Source organism: Macrobrachium rosenbergii, chromosome 43, assembly GCF_040412425.1.
Source record: "Macrobrachium rosenbergii isolate ZJJX-2024 chromosome 43, ASM4041242v1, whole genome shotgun sequence".
Classification (NCBI taxonomy): Eukaryota; Metazoa; Arthropoda; class Malacostraca; order Decapoda; family Palaemonidae; genus Macrobrachium; species Macrobrachium rosenbergii.
The window spans coordinates 38,113,387-38,134,248 of NC_089783.1; positions in this window are offsets into that span (position 1 = coordinate 38,113,387).

The window sequence follows — 20,862 nt, forward strand, 5'->3', positions numbered from 1 at the left end:
AAAGTGCCGAAATGACGGTTCCTTATATACAAACACCACGTAAAATGAATTTTTCTCTTAATTTGTTTGGTTGTCGGGTTGTGCCACAGTTTCGGTGAACTACAACGATTATATACATCGTTATTTGTTAACGTCTACGCATCTTAGTGTTATATTTACAGCATAAACAGTTATACCAGTTGTTTTGTTTACTCGCCGAAGATGGCAGGAGATTCAAATGAAAATTCTGGTCGGAAAACTATCGAAGCTTATTTTTTCCCCGTGAGTATTTGTATTTTATTTTCATATTCGTATATTTTAAGGTACTTCATCTTTTTTTTTAACAAGACGGAAGAGTAGGCTATCTGTTAAAAACGTAATTTGTGTAAACTGCATTTACTAGGACGTAAAAATAAGGTATAGTACTATAATTCGTCCATGTTTTGACGAACTGCCGTACCCCATTTTTTTTCTTTAAGGTTTTGAGTTTTCCAATCAAAGTGTCTCAGTTTTTTATACTCTATAACATATCAAAATTTCAGCAGTCTTCGTTGTCAGGTTTTGCAGCAAAATTTCCACGAGATGAGCTAATTTGAAGCAGTGAATGATATCAAAATCTTTGTCAGAATGAGGAAAAAATGGCTTAGCCAGTTCGCCAAACTAGAGACGAATTATGCGGCTGAGTGAATCATGAGGCAAAATCGGCAATGTGTGTTTATGGTTATAGTTCTCGGAACTTGCAACATACAGTAGTGCTTTCATCCATCTCCCCCAGTAGGAATTTTCTGTGCAGACTGTAAATAGCTGCCCGTATGCAGAAGATTTTTTTTTTAGCATAGGCCTAGTGAGTTAATTCCATTATGCAATCGTATTGTTGGTAGTTTTCTTAAAAGAAAGTGTACGAAAATTTATATTCAGAAATATAAACAGGCTAACCCTGCAACTGACGGACATTTAATTGCATAACCTTCATTCCATGACCTATACCTGCAACCATTTTAAGCCTTTTACTTTGCATGCATTCTTCCATCTTGCTGTCCATCTCCTCTACATATTACTTCTTAATATAAATGTGGGGTTTTCTTCCAGTTTCAGTATTAGATCCTTGCATTTTATCTCATTTATTTTCTTGATCTTTTCACCATGCTGCCCCAGCCACTTCAGCTCCCTTTTTTCATTGTTTTAACCTCAGAATGGCTGAGAGTGCGCCATTGATGGGGTTAATAGCCTAAATTTCATGATGTTCACGACCCAAGAAGGGTCATTGTCTGAGGACAGCTTGCAAGCATTATTAGGTGGTTTGCCGAACTACATCTGAAATAAGCAGGAATATACCAACATATGTTCTGACTGATGCAAAACTTAAGCAGTCAAGCTTCAGTGGAAAGAAGTAGCTTGTGACTCGTGATATTTGCTAAAGAAAAAATTGGGCTTCTTGAGGACATGTCATATCTACTAAATAAAAAATAAAGGTTCTGTAGGACCTGTAGATAAAATTGTTGGTTATGGAGTTATAGTTTCTGTGTTAAGACAGAATGATTGGTTCTGAAGAGTTCCTAGGATGAGAATATTATATAAACATGCAAATCATCCATAAATGGGCAATGAATATGGAGTGCTGAAAGTATTTTAATGTATGCATGGTTATTTTTAATTAAATTACATTTGGATTACATGACGCCCACAATGGATTAAAATACAGGTTCCAAATTGGTACATAGGTTTTAAAATGAAGATAGAAAGGTAAAGAAAAACTTGATCTTTAACGAAAACATGGATCTTGCATTAAAAAAAATGAAATTTAATATAAGTGGCTGGAGAGTATTAATTAGAAAAAGAGAATCCATACAAAAACAAGACTTAATGACAGAGCAAAACATTTTTTATCCAATTTTACATTCCTAGTTCATTAAAGATTTGCAAGAAGAAAATTATATTCAGGCTGAATTGTTTTGCTATATAAATAAATGCGACTGAAAGCGAATGTTTTGAGAATACAAATCTATTTGGCCAGAAAATTTGGGTGAAAAACAAAGTGGATTTCCGGGTTTGAAAGGAAGTGAAGATAATTTTATATTTAATGTTCACAGGAATCTTTCAGTATATTTTGTCCAAAGTGCATGACGAAAACAGGATATACATATCAATGAATTTATAATTAGAATCTAGTATTCAAAGTGCTTATAAAATAGTTTTACATGACAAAGAAGAATTTGATGGTCAGCTTTGGTTTCTGAGAAAAATATATAAGGATCAAAAATAGGATGTGATTGAAGCAAAATCAAGGTAGTGCCTTGAAGTGACAAAGTCTAAACCACAAGAATCTTAAGTACTTAAAAGGTGCCAAATTCCATAGTCCAATATAATTGAAAACTGTTTGATTGTGAGGTACCCAATGAGGGATAAATGTGTGTCTTTAAAAGCAATGAAGTGCCTGACATGTTAAGAGTTCTATTCTTATGGTGAAAGTTTTAGATAATATTGGAAGTAGGTTTTTTAGAATATTATTAAAAGTTGTAACAAAACAAGAGTCAGATAACAATGGTTACTTTTTCACTGTTAAGAGCCCCATAAAGTCATGTGCTTCTGTACAAAATGCTAAAGTCAGATGAGAACATTTGTTTGGATTTTGGAAATGTTTCATAATTTCAAGGAGATAATATAAATATTTCTATATTGTTTTAATCGGGGTACTTTTCTTTTAAAGTTTAACATTAAATATACATCAGAGGGACTTGAAGTAGTTTTTTTTTGTGGTGGTGGGGAATTACAAATGAAAATTTATTTTAGTATTACAAGTGAAAATTTATTTTATGAAATGTTAAAGCATGAACATTTCTTGAACTCCTGGTGCATGAAGCAAGGAAACTGAACAAAAAGCCTTTTGTGCTTTATATGCTACCACTAAGATGTGAAGTGCAACGTGTCTGTATTCAGAATAGGTTAAAAATTCTGCCTATTGCTAAGAAAATAATTTAATTTTATCAAGCGCTCACACTTTAAAAACACACAACTTCGTGTTTTTTTTTTTAATCAGGCTATCTTCTTCAGAAGAAATATAAAAATTAATTACAAAGATGCTTTAGGAAAAAATATGCTACTTAAAATAATAATTCCTAAGAAAATACGAGGCTAATGAACATAGAAAAATTACGTTGTCTTGTAATCTGCGTCTGAATGTGTTTCCGTGAGTTGAAATTCTTGCAGATAATTCAGTTAAGCATTGATATGCGTGCAGATTTATCTGCAAAATATTCCCGTATTATCAGTATAGTTTCTTTTTATCATTTAAAATGCTGAAGAGTGTGCTTTGATTTTCTCGTGTTTTTACTGATTGTATATAGTGTTGGGAACTTTATATACAATGCCTTCTTAATCTGTATTATTAGATCTAAGAATTCTTATCTTTACCGCAATGATGGTGATGTTCTGTTTTTTGTGAAGGATATTAATCACGCCTGGGGATGAATGCATTAAAAGCAATCAGTCTTGGTGATAATACAGTTTTTTTCTATTAATTAAGCCTTATACATTTATCTCTTATGTAATTGTAATAGTCACAATGCCCTCTTAGCTACATATTTATCTCTTATCTCAAATTGGCCGTGGAAGTAGTATTTCTACAAGTACCGTCAAAACTTTCATCACTTTAATCAGTTGAAAATTCTTGAATTTTGATCAAAAATTGAAATTACGCCAATACTTCTCCTACTGTTCTTGCTTTAAAGAACGAACAAGAAAACCAGTAGGTTTTCTGTTTAATTTATTCCTAATTTTTTTTTTTAAATACACACCAAAACTAGTTCAAATCAGTTTTGGATTATTAAGCCAGAGAGAGAGAGAGAGAGAGAGAGAGAGAGAGAGAGAGAGAGAGAGAGAGAGAGAGAGAGAGAGAGAGAGAAAGGGGGCGGAGAGTTTGGGTGGTTAATACGCGCTATTTTGCTGATCGTTAATCGTAATTTTCCATAGTAAAATTATCTCCTTAGCTCTAAATTAAAATTATATAACTGTATTACAAAAACAACAAAACCCGCAAGATAAAACAACCAACTTTAAGGAGACTGTTATGAAGATGATTACACCCAAAATAACGAGCGCTGGCATCCATTTTGTGTAACCTAGTTGGAAGTCAGAAAATGGGGGTCGGGGATGTCGCGTAGATATAAGACCCCCCTCCCCCCTCCTCCGTTATGAAGAAGTTCCTACACCTTCCCTTCCCAACCCCCTCAACTCGAGGGGGTAGAATTTTCTCCGTGGTCTCGGTGGCCCGTCGGAGTCGTAATTGCAGCACTCGGGGCACGCATTGGACAGTTCGTCTCCTGCTTAGACCAAAAGAGGACCTCTTGGTAAGTGATCTTAGGATTTAAGATTCCTCGGAAGGGGCGAGGATGAGTTCTTCGAGGTATAACTTGGACTTTTGAAAGCTGCCGTCGGGTCGTCACTTCTTTCGCTACAGACTGACGTTTTACTGGAAGGTTTGGCTTTTTGGTTCGTCTTAACTCTCCCTCCTCAGCTACGAGGGACACCACAGTCATAATCACCTAATTTCTTTATGCAGATCTTTTCTTGTAAATTGGCCTTTTTTTAAATTCTTCAGTTCTCTTCTTCAGGTGAAAAAGGGAATTACGGTAGTCGTTTACCGCTTAAGTTCTCGAGGGCACAAATTATGATTCATGAGTCACCGAACTTCCGCAATTCCTTTGCGGAACCACTTTCTTTAAATTGAATAATTCACCGGTTCGACTTTACGCAGGCCTAAGTGCCGTTGTGCACTTTTAAATATGCTGTTCATAAAAATGTTTTGCGTATTGTATTTTAGGACTGAAATACAAAACGGAATGTTCGTACCTTTGTAAACTTCTGCTTTAACTTTGGATTGTACTACAATAAGATTTGCATGAGGTATCACCCGACTTCCTTATTGCAATGAGTTATTTCTGTTCATCAACTGAGAATCTCTTGAAGCTATAACGTTAAGCCTGATCGTAGGGTTTTGAAATAATGGAATATAGCCTACTGGAAAGTTTGTAGCAATACTGAAGACTCGTTTCGAGACGAAAAATTAATTTTAGTGACATTGAGTTGACGCAATTTTACTTGGAGATTAAAAATCTTAATGGAAATCCTGTGGATGAGGAAAAAATACAAATAGGCTAAGAACAAACACAAAGAAACTAATTTCCTTTCTCCTTTTGTTGCAGTTGGTTGGATGCAATTCTAAAACTTGGCTACTCTACATCAATGAGCCTTCTGTTCTTTAAAGAACCTTCTGTGCTAGATCTGATTACTAAGCTTTAAAAGCAGAGTTTAATCACTTCATAGATTAGATCAATATTATTTCAAAGTCTTATCATCTTAATGCAATTGCCAAATCTCGAAAGCCATTTCGTAAGTAATCATATCTGGCACAAGTTATCTTATACAATTATTATTTCCTAAATAATAATAATAATAATGATAATTTCTCATTTTCCTCAACCACAGGTTCTCATTATTGTACTGGGGAGCAGATTATGTAAATCATTTGACAATGAGAGAAGTTTCATGAATCTATTTCCTGTGACTTGAAGGTCATGGTCTTCATCTCTGAAAATGCAAATTTTCACTCGAAAGCAATTTCAATACTTCATTTTGTGAAGCGATCTCCTCAGACAAATTAATTTTGCGTTATTTAAATTACTGTGTTTTAATTCTTACCCAGGTTTTTTTTTCACTAATTTGGGTCAGTGAAATTTGCCCTGAATTATTTAAATTACTTTACTAGTTTAATTCTTACCAAGGCTTTTTTTTTTTTTTTGTACTAATTTTGGTCAGCGAGATTTGCCAAGAACTATTTTTTTCACACGGAAGTCTGAGGGGGTCAGTGAACTTTACAAATAAGTAGTCTCTCAACTTTTTCTTCTTTCGCGAACCAGAAGAACACCGTGGATCCCTATCATTTAGGGAGAAACGTCTTCTTCTTCTTCTTCCTGATATCAAAAAGAAAATTATACTCTTCACCTATTTCCACCTGATACATTGAGTCTGTAGTAGGGTCCAGTTTTTCATTAAAATTTTTAAAATTGATTATAAGAGTTTAATCATGAGCTCTCCACTTATACTCCACTTATTTTCAATGAGTTGGTTATGGTTCTTAATAACAAAATTAAAGACACAACGTAGCAGTAGGAAATAACAATAACACCCTAACTTAACAGACCTCACCGTTATGGCCTTCTGCACTTATCAGTTACGTTACTGCGATTAGGTTGTGCTTGGCTACCATTTTATGTGTCATACAGTTCTAAATAAATCTCTTCAACTGAATTTTAACTGTAAAGTAGGTTAGTTTAGGTTAGGTTAGGAGCTATGTGGAACTGTTGATAGCTGTAAGATATGTAGAAAATATTCAGGTGCAGGCTATATAGTGGGGTTTCTGTAACTTAACGGATTTTGTTACTTATCAGAAAGCCAGACTCCTAAATTGTCAGTTAAGTTAGGGTGCTACTTTATTTACGCTTTACATTTAAGGCTTTTGGGCATTGCAGCCCTAGTCTGCCGATGGCCTAGTTCGGGCTCTTAAGTGGCTATGCCACAGGAGTATTATGTACGAAAGATTTTCTTCACTTTCAACTTTACCCACTTTGCATATATTGGTATTTCTTGTTGATGCCGTATTGTTTGAGTTGCACTGGCTCGCTATCAAAGGTAGAATGTCTAAAATAATAAGTAAAAAGCCACAGTTATGTATAGGAGCAAGGCTGTATTTATGAAAATACAAAAATGGTTTAAAAGGGGAACTTTCGACCGTTTGCATGACGGTCCTCTTCAGCCAACTGAGTAAATTATATGTATTTCTTAAAAAGATAACAATTTACAAATTCTTGTAACGGCCTAAGAAACCGTCGAACTGTGGTCTTTTACTTATTATTTCCTGTCACAGTATAGTGATGCACCATAGATCATGTCTAAAATGTTAAATGACTCACCAAGCTATCAAGGCCAGGTGTCCAAAATATCCGAATGACTTGCTTCGTTTAATACAGCCAACGGATGGAGTAAATACAAAAAAAGCTGCAGTAGGTCTCAAGTTATGTGAGCCAACATGCAATTCGAATGTACAGTAGGCTTTATAAAGCCTTTAAATTTACGACTCCAAGACTGTACAAATAAGCTCTCTCCTGACATCAGGATTGAATATCTAAAATCTTTCGAGAAAAATTATACTCTCCTCATTTCTGAGTGCTATGACAGTGTGGATTTGGAGTGCGCCTTATTGAAATTTCAGATTGTGCTTGCGTTATTATGTATATAACTAAGTTCACAGGTCTCACAGAGTGCCTTCGGCAGTAGAGGCCCTAAGAAAAAGAGGAATGATCACTAACAACATTTTTAACTACATTCATAGATTTGGATCCAGTATTCCATGTGTATCAAATCCTCATTATCATAGCACTCCACAAACAAGACCTTTCATGTTTTTTATTCACTGCATTATAAACCCCTATAAGAAAATCAAAACTGACGGCATTATTTCTCTCATTATTTTTTTATATGACCATATTTATCACAGTAAAAGCAGGTCAGCTCATGATATGTCACTTAATCATACATAGCCTCCTCCTCTTCTTCTTCTTTTAACGTGCTATCACAGCATAACTGGATCACCATTTTCATGTATGGCCTTTCGAGTTTCATGGTCACATTTCATATATTGGGAATAGGAAATTTTTATCAAATAATGTATCAGATCCATCTTCCTGTTCATTACATTCATTGCAGATCATATTTTGTTTCATTCTCCATACACATTTGTAGTTAGTTCTTTCAGTCATGTCATTTACACCACTCGCTTTGCACTGTACCTGCTTTTCTCATCATAAAAATCAACGACATAGTATCAGAACCTTTTTATCATAACATTCCACAAACATCTTTCGTATTTTATTCACTACATAATAAACACCCATGAGAAAATGAACATAGTCAGTATTTTATTCCAAGTTACCAAAACTAATAAATATCTAATTTTATGTTAAATTTACAACTGACACATTTCAAAACATTAATGTTTCTTACCATCATCAATACCCAACGCTTCTCATATTTCCACATCCAAAGTTCTGTAACTTGATGAATTCATAATATTTTAATATGTCTCATGTCTCATTGAGTTGTTGCATTCTTCATAATCAAATTACACTTACTACAAACATCTATCACTATTTCTTAACATGACCATATTTTATCATAATAAAAGCAGGTCAGCTCATGATATGTCACTTGATCATACATACCCCATCATAGCATAACTTTATCACCATTATCATGAATGGCCTTTCGAATTTCATGATCACATTTCATAGATTGGGAATAGACAATTTTTTGTCAACTGATGTATCAGTTTCATCTTCATGCTGACAATATAAATGTCACAGATCATTCTATTTGTCCTTATTTTCCATACACATTTATACAACTCGCGTTGCATTGCATCTTTTTAAAAAAAAAATCAACATTCATCAAATTGCACCATATATTCCATACTAGTATCAAATCCTTATTATCATAACATCCCACAAACAACACCTTTCATATTTTATTCACTGCATAATAAACATCCATTAGGAAATCAACATCGGCAGTAATTTATTCCAAGCTACTAAAACAAACGAATGTCGTTAAACGACATCTCGTTTACCATTTCTCTAATTTAATGTTCGATTTACGACTATTTAAAGACATTAGTAATTATGGGCATCGTAACCATTATATTTTAATATCTTGTTTATGTCTCACACAGTTATGCATTCACAATCCGAGTACTTATGATATTTCACTGTCATACATACTCTACCATGGTCTTCTCATGGTGTGCCATTAATGTCATATATACCCCCATCATGGGCAGGTCATTTCATGATATGTCACTAATGTCATATATACCCCATCATGAGCAGGTCATCTCATGATATGTCACTAAGCTCATATATACTCCATCATACGCAAGTCAGCCCATGATATTTCATTAATGTCATACATGCCCCACCATGGGTAGGTCATCTCATGATATGTCACTAATGTCATATATACCCCATCATGGGAAGGTCATCTCATATGTCACTGAGGTCATATATACCCCAACATGGTCAGATCAGCTGAATACCCTATCATTGCATGACTTCTCCATTACCGTGAATTTCATGATCACATTTTAGACTTAGTAAGTAGAGAATTTTTTGTCAATTGCGTCAACTCCATCGTTCTAGTCATTATGTTCGTTATGGACCATTATGATTGGTTTCCATTTTCCACATGTCACGTATCCTAGTCACTGCATCTCGTCTACTTTTTTCCATACAATCAATATCACCGTTGCCATCAGATGTGCATGAATATATTTGTTTTCTTCAACTCTACACGCAACACGCATTGTCAACTAAGAGATGGCAAGGAATCACCTGGAGTTCGGAGACAAGTAATTTTGTTTTTCTCTTCTATTTCTCTCAGGAAACATTCAGATTCAGAATTTAGTCCAGCCAAAATCCATGACAAATGAGCAGTAATAGATCCGAATTTATCGGCCAACAGCATTCTCCCGATTAAAGATATCTCTCAATCGACTTCTCTGCCAGTGATCTAGAAGCAAAGTTTCATCCTGGCTAGTCTTTCAAGCAAAGGCAGTTTGACCGAACTCGTTTTCAGCGATGCATTAATGGCGAAAGACGAATTAAGAGAAATGAAACAATTTATGAGCAAAACAATAAAAAGAATGTTTTTCATGAGAAAAGAATTCATATGTGCATTTCATTTATACATTTAAAATAGAAACATTTACTAAACAAAATTTAGTTTTAAAAATATAGATTGTGAAAGAGGTCATACTTTTATATATTCTAAAGGCAATGTCATGAGAGAAAAAAATGTTCAGTCATCAACTGAAGACTTCCCTTAGAACATACAGTAACAAGTCGAGTAATGGCTCCTCACTACTCTGCCCTAAAATGGAAGACTGTTAAATGGCAGATACTCCCTTGCCTTACTACTGATTTTGCAGATACCGTAAATGGGGCCCCCTAAATAAAGCATTCATGAATCATTCTGAAACTGTAGTAACTTGTGTATTAGTGTTTCACGAGCCCAGTAGGTGGCATATCTCAATTTCCAAAATTTTGCAGATACTGCAGTATTCCATTTTGGGGCATAGTGATTCCGTTTTGACAATCTATTCGTTCGTTTTTAAATTTCAAAAGGTGAAGATTAACGCTCGAAACTACTACTATCATCGTTCAATCATTCCCGTCGCTTTAAGCGACCTTCGTTAAATAACTATCGTTCAAAGCGATTTCTGTCAAGCTGACTTTGGCTAACTGGCAAAACAGCCCAGTTTACCCAGTTTCATTATGTTTCTCACTTATTTCATCTCTGTGCTCTTAGAATATTCTCATTTCTACACCTGTGTGAATTTCTTGAGGTGCCTACCATCACAGACAGCTGCAGCCAGTGGCAGATAGTACAGGAATAATTCTTTCCTTCGTTTTTTTCAAAAAACGAATCGTATTCAGTACTTGATGTTTTTCCCTATCTCATTTCTCAATCGCAACTGAAAATAGCTTCAAGTGAATCCAGGTAAAAAAAGTCGCATGTAAAAGTCATAGGAAAAAGTCACAGGAAAAAAATCATTAATATTTCCTAGACAATGACCCCCAAGGGTTTTTAACTCTGTATGTATCCACCTTTGCAGCGTGTTTAGTACAAGCCCGTTGGGGATTACCGTAAAAACATAAGCAAAAGACTGTAAATTAATGTGACTTTTTGCTGTGACTCTTTCCTAGCCAAAATTGTGACTTTTTTTTTCTGTGACTTTATTACCGGCCATCTTTCAGGTATATACCCTTTTCTCTGAGATCTAAAGAATTAACAGAAGCCTTTCAGAGAACCTAGAAAATATGAAGACAGGATGGCGCCTTACTTATAAAAGCCCTCGCTAAATCGTATATATACGATTTCAAAGAGCAATTAAAATTTCTCCATTCGTTACAGGTGGTGTTTGGTTATCTCCGTGAACTTTAAGCAACATTTTTAAAACAATTATAGTTTTAAGGAGCTGCTAAGGGTGAATTTTAGCGTATAATACACCATAACATTCACCTCGGCGGTTGCATGGAAAACAGCTTCAAAAAAGCCCGTAGGTGACACCGTGCAGTCCAAATAATTAAAATGGGACATGCAAGAAGCAGAGGGAGGCGAACTGAGTTAGAGTTCTTCTACCATTATTATACAGAAAAAGAACCACAAATTTACTGGCAGCTACATCTCTTTTGGCTATGAGGTACTGTAGTCACAATCACCATATAATAACATATTGGGTCTGAGACTATTAAGTCTTAACTGGCTTTTACTTTTGTGAAAAAAAAAAAACCTTAAGAGATCTGTACAGCTGTTGGTGTCTTGTGTAGTTTCCAGCTCTTCAGTAGCTGCAGGTGAGCTCTAAAAGGTAAAGGAATTCATAATTTTAAATGATATTCAGGATCTGACTGGTAGTACAGTAGCAACAGTTTTCCAGATGCGAGTTCAGCAATAAAAGAGAGTTTTCATGTCTACCTTTGTAGTATTTCAAAATTGCTTTTAGCTTCGTATGACCTTTCTTTTTATTACAAGGTCTTGTGAAATTTCTAGTTAGGTTTATAACCTTTGAAAGATTTCGGGTTAACTCGAAACATTTTTACCGGATAATCAATCGGTTTTAAAAAAAATCTACCTAAATTCCGTTCTTATTATTAACTGTGAGCCCCATTTTTTTTATTCGTATAGTTTTCTTGTATGACTTTTATTTCCGGGTTCTGATTTTAGGTCTATGCCTGAACACAGTTTTAGTTACTTGGAGATCGAACTGAGTAGTCTAGTTGAAGTGTATTCAAAAGTTCGCTTGCATTTTCTAAGTAACATTTACCAATGTTTCTACGTGTTTTTATACCTTTAGTGGTAAATGTTTCTACGAGGTCCTTTATACTTTTTCAGTTTATTGCTGGCAAGTGAAAAAATCTTATATATTCAATTCTCTCTTTAATAGGTAGCCAGCGAAGCTCAGTTATGCACAGAGATTTTTAACGCATCCATATTTAGATGATTTTTATGAAGACTATATTTCTTAGGTGATGATGTGCTGTTGTAGCTAATTTAATACTTGATATGTCATATCTGTATATCTGTCATAGAGTTTTTAGATATTGATCGGTTAGTATCGCTGTGTTCCCTGCTGTCTTTACTATATTCAATCTTGTATTGTTCATTCAACCTGTTTTCATATCAAGAAAACTTTTTCAAGTTATAATACAAAAAGTTTTACGGTATTTTCGTTTATTATCTATCTTTTTTTTCTGTTCATCCAACTCTTGATAATCTTCATTATTAACCTGTTTTGATATTAACAACTGTAGTGTTTAACATGGCTAGGTAAAACTCTGTATTATCTGCAAAGAACTCACTCTTTGGTTTTTCTTTTTTTTCTTTTAAATCCACGGTAATTGGATTGTGTATATAAATAATGCCTGTCAGAAGACACTTTTCTTTTGGTACTCTTCTTGGAACATATTTTAAGGATTTATAGTTTTCGTATTTTATTTTTTCTTAAACAGCTTTTATCGGGAGTTCATGTACAACCACATATATCAAACCCTGGACCTTGTTTTGTTGGTAAAATATTATTACACACTTACTAGATTATATATATATATATATATATATATATATATATATATATATATATATATATATATATATATATATATATAAATAATCAACACACGATCACGTGTGGAACAGAAGTAAATTTCTGGCTCACATCAGGATCGAACCCAGGTCTTTCAATCGAAAAGCTAGGGCGCTGCCCACTAGGCCATACAAGTCATAATAGGAGTTGGAACCTGAGGGCAACTGCACCCAAGCAATTACCCGGGCAAGCTAACTGCTTGCATACCACCATGTTTTCCCCAACTTCCCGAATCGGCAATGACCCAATTGACAGCATTTCATTCGAATTATCCCTTCTGAGTGAATAAGAAATAATCAACACACAATCACTTGTGGAACAGAAATAAATTTCTGATTCACATCAGGATCGAACCCAAGTCTTTCAATTGAAAATCAAGGCCTAGTGGGCTGCGCCGGTGCTTTTCAGTTGAAGGACCTGTGTCCGATCCTGATGTGAGTCAGAGATTTATTTCTGTTCCACATGTGATTGTGTGTTGATTATTTCTATCTTATTCGCCTAGACGGGATCATTCGAATGAAATGTTGTTAATTGGGTCATTGCTGAGTCGGGAAGTTGGGGAAAACATGCTGGTATGCAAGCAGTTAGCTTGCCCAGGTAATTGCTTGGGTGCAGTTGCCCTCAGGTTCCAACTTCTTTTATGACTTGCATGGCCTATTGGGCAGCGCCCTTGCTTTTCAATTGAAAGACCTGGGTTTGATACTGATGTGAGTCAGAAATTTATTTATTTATGTATATATGTGTGTGTTTTCGTTCTTTAATAATCTGTATAATCCTTTTATTAACAATTCTTATACAACTGTTTAAAAAGGTGAACGAATCTTTGTTAAAATATTAATTTTACACGCACATATATTAATATTACACACATACACGCATACAAACATACATACATACATACATACAAACATACATACATACAGTATAAATATACACATTTTCCATGTGTACAGGACAACAATCCATGAATATGAAATTCATTTAGCTTTCGGGGGGACCACTTGGCTCCCTCTTCAGAGGATACGACTGATCAGAATTAAAAAAAAAAATCTCTTTCAGAATTGTAACATTTGTCAGAATAGTTTTAAATTGGGTGTATTTTTGAAAAATCTTGTCAAAAATAATGTAGCAAGTAAAGATAAGTTGTTAAAAGAAGTAAACCAACCTCCCTGAATGTTTTTTTTTTTTTTTTTTTAGCTTGAAGACAGATGGTAGTTCTGTTCCTTTCTCTGTTCATATAAAAACTTTTTTTGTAACACTTTTTGACATTCTAATCAGTTGTAATTATACATACACACACACACACACACACACACACACACACACACACACACACATATATATATATATATATATATATATATATATATATATATATATATATATATATGTATGTACTTTATGTATGTATAGATAGATAATAGTAGTAGTAGTAGTAGTAGTAGTAGTAGTAGTAGTAGTAGTAGCAGCAGCAGTAGTAGTTGTAGAACTAGTAGTAGTAGCAGTAGTAGTAGTATTAGCAGTAGCAGTAGTAGTATTAGCAGCAGTAGTAGTAATATTAGCAGCAGTAATAGTAGTAGATGTAGTATTAGTGATGACAGCAGCAATGGTAGTGGCAGTAGATGCAATAGCAGTAGCAGCAGCAGTAGATGTAGTAGTAGTTGGCGCTGCAGCAGCAGTAGTGGTGCAGCAGCAGCAGCAGTGGCAGTAGTGGTGGCAGCAGCCGTGGTGGCAGATGTAACAGCAGCAGCAGCGGTGGCAGCACTAGCACCAGATGCAGTAGCAGTAGCAGCAGCAGCAGCAGCAGCAGCAGTAGCAGCAGCAGCAGCAGCAACAGCAGCAGCAGTAGCAGTAGTGCAGCAGTAGTGCTGCTGGCAGCAGCAGCAGACAGAGTTGTAGTAGTAGCAGCAGTAGTAGTAGTAGTAGTTGTAGTAGTAGCAGCAACAGCAGCAGCAGCAGCAGTAGTAGACGAAGAGTTGTAGTAGTAGCAGTAGTAATAGTAGTAGTAGTAATAGTAGTAGTAGTAATAGCAGTAGTAGTTGTAGTAGTAGCAGCAGCAGCAGCAGTAGCAGTAGTAGTAGACGAAGAGTTGTAGTAGTAGTAGTAGACAAAGCAGTTGTAGTAGTAGCAGCAGCAGTAGTGACAGACGTAGAGATAGTATTCCATAAGCCCTCCTTTAATTAAGTATCAGATAAATCACTATAAAAGAAACTTTCAGATGAATAATTAGATGTTCACTGCTCAAATTCATGAGCGGAGACTCAAGAATCTCTTTTTAATGGCCCTACGGCAATTGCAAACTATTTTAAGGAACCAGCATATTTATTATTATCAATCCACCACTCGGCACCATGCATTTGTAAGCAATATTATTTAGACCGAAACAAGACTATTTTTTTATTTGATATCACTTTTCAGATCTTAAATTGAAATATGAAGTCTGCAGTAATATGTGTGTGCATTGCTTTATACCGGAAGCTTTCGCCTCTTCAGCCTGAATACACATAGAAATAATATTACATTTATGACAACATCTTTAAAAAATGGAAGTCATATTATTATTATTTCTGTTTATTCTGGCTGAAGAGGCCAGCTGATCAAATTATGAAGGCTTCCTGTATATAGCAATATACATAAATACTACTGCGGACTTTATTTTTCAATTCAAGACTATTTTTAATGAAATTTTTCAGTAAATTGTTGAATTCCATGTAAAATTTACCACGTGTGGGATCCAAGTTTTCAGTATATCTTTAATCACTTTGAATGATAAAAATCCTATATGTTTAAAGGACATTGCAAATTGAATGAGTTGTTCCTTGAGCACAAAAAGCCTCTCTTTTTAATGGCCCTACGGCAAATGCAAACTATTTTAAGGAACCAGCATATTTATTATTATCAATCCACCACTCGGCACCATGCATTTGTAAGCAATATTATTTAGACCGAAACAAGACTATTTTTTTTATTTGATATCACTTTCTCGTGATCTTAAATTGAAATATGAAGTCTGCAGTAATATGTGTGTGCATTGCTTTATACTGGAAAGTAGCCTGAATATACATAGAAATAATATTACATTTATGAAACCATCTTTAAAAATGGAAGTCATATTATTATTATTTCTATTTATTCTGGCTGAAGAGGCCAGCTGATCAAATTGGCGAAGGCTTCCTGTATATAGCAATAACATAAATACTACTGCGGACTTTGTTTTTCAATTCAAGACTATTTTTAATGAAATTTTTCAGTAAATTGTTGAATTCCATGTAAAATTTACCACGTGTGGGATCCAAGTTTTCAGTATATCTTTAATCACTTTGAATGATAAAAATCCTATATGTTTAAAGGACATTGCAAATTGAATGAGTTGTTCCTTGAGCACAAAAGGCCTCTTTTTTAATGGCCCTACGGCAAATGCAAACTATTTTAAGGAACCAGCATATTTATTATTATCAATCCACAACTCGGCACCATGCATTTGTAAGCAATATTATTTAGACCGAAACAAGACTATTTTTTTATTTGATATCACTTTCTCGTGATCTTAACTTGAAATATGAAGTCTGCAGTAATATGTATGTGCATTGCTTTATACTGGAAACTTTCGCCTCTTCAGCCTGAATATACATAGAAATAATATTACATTTATGAAACCATCTTTAAAAATGGAAGTCATATTATTATTATTTCTATTTATTCTGGCTGAAGAGGCCAGCTGATCAAATTGGCGAAGGCTTCCTGTATATAGCAATATACATAAATACTACTGCGGACTTTATTTTTCAATTCAAGACTATTTTTAATGAAATTTTTCAGTAAATTGTTGAATTCCATGTAAAATTTACCACGTGTGGGATCCAAGTTTTCAGTATATCTTTAATCACTTTGAATGATAAAAATCCTATATGTTTAAAGGACATTGCAAATTGAATGAGTTGTTCCTTGAGCACAAAAGCCTCTCTTTTTAATGGCCCTACGGCAAATGCAAACTATTTTAAGGAACCAGCATATTTATTATTATCAATCCACCACTCGGCACCATGCATTTGTAAGCAATATTATTTAGACCGAAACAAGACTATTTTTTTTATTTGATATCACTTTCTCGTGATCTTAAATTGAAATATGAAGTCTGCAGTAATATGTGTGTGCATTGCTTTATACTGAAAGTTTCGCCTCTTCAGCCTGAATATACACAGAAATAATATTACATTTATGAAACCATCTTTAAAAAATGGAAGTCATATTATTATTATTTCTATTTATTCTGGCTGAAGAGGCCAGCTGATCAAATTGGCGAAGGCTTCCTGTATATAGCAATATACATAAATACTACTGCGGACTTTGTTTTTCAATTCAAGACTATTTTTAATGAAATTTTTCAGTAAATTGTTGAATTCCATGTAAAATTTACCACGTGTGGGATCCAAGTTTTCAGTATATCTTTAATCACTTTGAATGATAAAAATCCTATATGTTTAAAGGACATTGCAAATTGAATGAGTTGTTCCTTGAGCACAAAAAGCCTCTCTTTTTAATGGCCCTACGGCAAATGCAAACTATTTTAAGGAACCAGCATATTTATTATTATCAATCCACCAACTCGGCACCATGCATTTGTAAGCAATATTATTTAGACCGAAACAAGACTATTTTTTTTATTTGATATCACTTTCTCGTGATCTTAAATTGAAATATGAAGTCTGCAGTAATATGTGTGTGCATTGCTTTATACCGGAAGCTTTCGCCTCTTCAGCCTGAATATACATAGAAATAATATTACATTTATGAAACCATCTTTAAAAAATGGAAGTCATATTATTATTATTTCTATTTATTCTGGCTGAAGAGGCCAGCTGATCAAATTGGCGAAGGCTTCCTGTATATAGCAATATACATAAATACTACTGCGGACTTTATTTTTCAATTCAAGACTATTTTTAATGAAATTTTTCAGTAAATTGTTGAATTCCATGTAAAATTTACCACGTGTGCGATCCAAGTTTTCAGTATATCTTTAATCACTTTGAATGATAAAAATCCTATATGTTTAAAGGACATTGCAAATTGAATGAGTTGTTCCTTAAGCACAAAAAGCCTCACGGAGGCAAACTGTATGCATTTTGTTTTTTCATTGCTGAAACACAACCGCAAGTCAGCTGCAGGCCAGTGCACTTGATATATTGACTGCTGTTGACTGAAAGTAGATCAAGACAATAGAATAATATCATCAGCATACGCTGTAATGTTGGCAGATAAATAGATAGAGAGATAGACAGATAGCTAGATAGATAGACTGATAGATATAGAGGTACAGATGTGTCCATTATATACTGTACATACATTACATACACACACACACACACACACACACACACACACACACACACATATATATATATATATATATATATATATATATATATATATATATATATATATACATATATATATACATACATACATACATACATACACACACACACACACATATATATATATATATATATTTTATTTTACCAATGGAGCTAGATGCACCTTATTTCTCCATCATTTAAATATCCTTTTTATCTTTTTTTGGTTTATTTTTTAATATATTCGGTTGAGCTTCTTTTTCTTCAAGCCAATCATTTTTCAATATGAAACCGTGATGAATTTTCTTTTGTTTCAACATCCCACAATGGACTGACAATGATGATTATATTGTGACATAAACTCCTGTAAATAAGTAGACGAGCAGTTTGTGCATTCATTTGCGACCTAAGTTCCTGACGTCATGGAAATGAGTTAAATTAGCCTAGTTCTTTTTTTAATCGAAATATATATGTATGTATGTACATATATGTATGTACATACACACATACTGCCCTAAGATGGAAAACTGCAGTATCTGCAAAATTTTCGAAATTGAGATATGCCACCTATTGGGCTCGTAAAATACTAGTACTCAAGTTACCGCAGTTTCAAAACGATTCTTTAATGCTTTCCATGAGTATTTAGGGGTCCCATTTGCAGTATCTGCAAAATTAGTAGTAAGGCAAAGGAGTATCTACCATTTTCTCAGTTTTGTATTTTTGCAAATGCTGCAGCAGTTCCATTTTATGGCAGCATATATATATATATATATATATATATATATATATATATATATATATATATATATATATATATATATATATATATATATATATATATAATTTTCAAAAATGCACTTTCGACTTGTTTAATTACACGTTAAAAGCTATCAGTTTATAATTGTGAAAGGGTAGAATCGTCTAAATTTTAGCAAGTTCGCTAGTGTTGTCTTTAACTACTACCCTTTTATATTATGAGCTCGTCTAGCTCTTGGCTTATTAAAGTTATTTAACAAACCAATTAAATACGATGGCGTATGAAGGCACCTAACTACTCTGTTACATGACCATATTTATGAGTAGTTGGCATCGTTTCATTTTGATCTATTTTTCATGTTGAAGCTTTGCAAAGTCAGTGACAAACAGCCTGATTATTTGTTGAAAACTCGCGTATATTTCCCTGGAGCCTGAAAGCTCAACCGGTAGCTTTTAACTTACAGTTGATGTGCATGATCAGTTGCATTTTTACTTCCGCCAATGCTTTTCTCTCTTACTCTTGGCTCTTACTTATGACACGACCAGTGCTCTTGCATTGCTGGGTTTTGGGATAGTATATATGCTTTCAACTGAATTATCTTCTATCTCCTCGATAAAAGAATTCCTGAAAAGTATAGGTAATGGCGAAAATGCAACTGATGCTACTGGAACCTATAAACTCTATAGCTATGAAAGGTTGAGACTTTCCTTTAATTAGCGGCGTTGCCACGTTTCCCATCTTGCCGAAGGATGTATTTAATCCTAATCCAAAAAGGTGCATTTTCAGGATTAACCTCGAGATTAAGGTTAATCCTGAGAGTGGACATATCCGAGCGTACTGTCCAGCTATTTGCTTCAATTTGCAAGTGACTTTATTTTTAAGTAATGTATGCATGTGTATATATTTCAAATGAAGTCACTTTATATATATATATATATATATATATATATATATATATATATATATATATATATATATATATATATATATATATATATTTAATTAAATTTTGTATTGAGGAATTTGAAAAATGTGAAGCAAGGTCCAGGTATAATGTTTTGATCTTCGTGTTTTGCTTTTGTACTGATAAATGGAGGGATGTGACAGACAGTCCTCTTATTATTGTGACCCGTGGTCACTTCCCTTAGTCATCTATACACGGGGAAATGGCAGCGCCGCTCAAAAAAACTGCCAAATCTACCAAATTATCACCCTTTTGCCTGAAGAGTTTGAACGGGTTTAAGAAAATATGGCAGCAGTGCTAATCACCTTCGAGTCTCAGCCTTTTGTAGCCAGAGTTATAGTGTGCTATCCTTCACTCAAGTACTTTAGTATCATAAACTACAGTACTCTAGAGTATATAATACAAGTCTTGGAATGGATGGTCGTTCATGATGCCCAAAAACTGCCTGTGAGTTGCCTGACTTGGATAACTTATCACAAAAAAAAAAATGTCAAGGGAGTACCATAAGGCCGGATTCTGAATCCTACATTATTTAGAATATACGCTGTCGCAGTGTCATGGAGTATGAAAGTAATGGGAAGTTTTATTGTAATTCTGTAACTGTAATTGTGACTTCTGATGCAGCTAATACACAGTTCTACCTAGTTATAAACACCAGGGATACCATGTGTCCCTTGCCCCCCTCCCCCGACCTCGCTCTCCCTTCCTCATAAAGAAGGTATCAAGAATTGGATGGACGGGAAGAGACAAAACAGAAACATTCAAAAATATCTAGGAGAATTATTAGAGACAAAATTCTTAAACCCAGAGGGAACTTACGCGTACGAATTGGCGAAAACTTTCATGTGAAATAACATGCTATATTTAAAGTGAAAATGGTACATATCATCCTAATAAAAATAGTTTTCATACCGAACACTTGTAATGCATTCTAAAATGGATACGCTAAGAATGCTTCGGGATTAGAATGTAATCATAACAAAAAAATAATGTCACTGTCTAACAAATTATCTACCAAATCAATGACGAATAGATCCTTGCCATATAGGGTCAC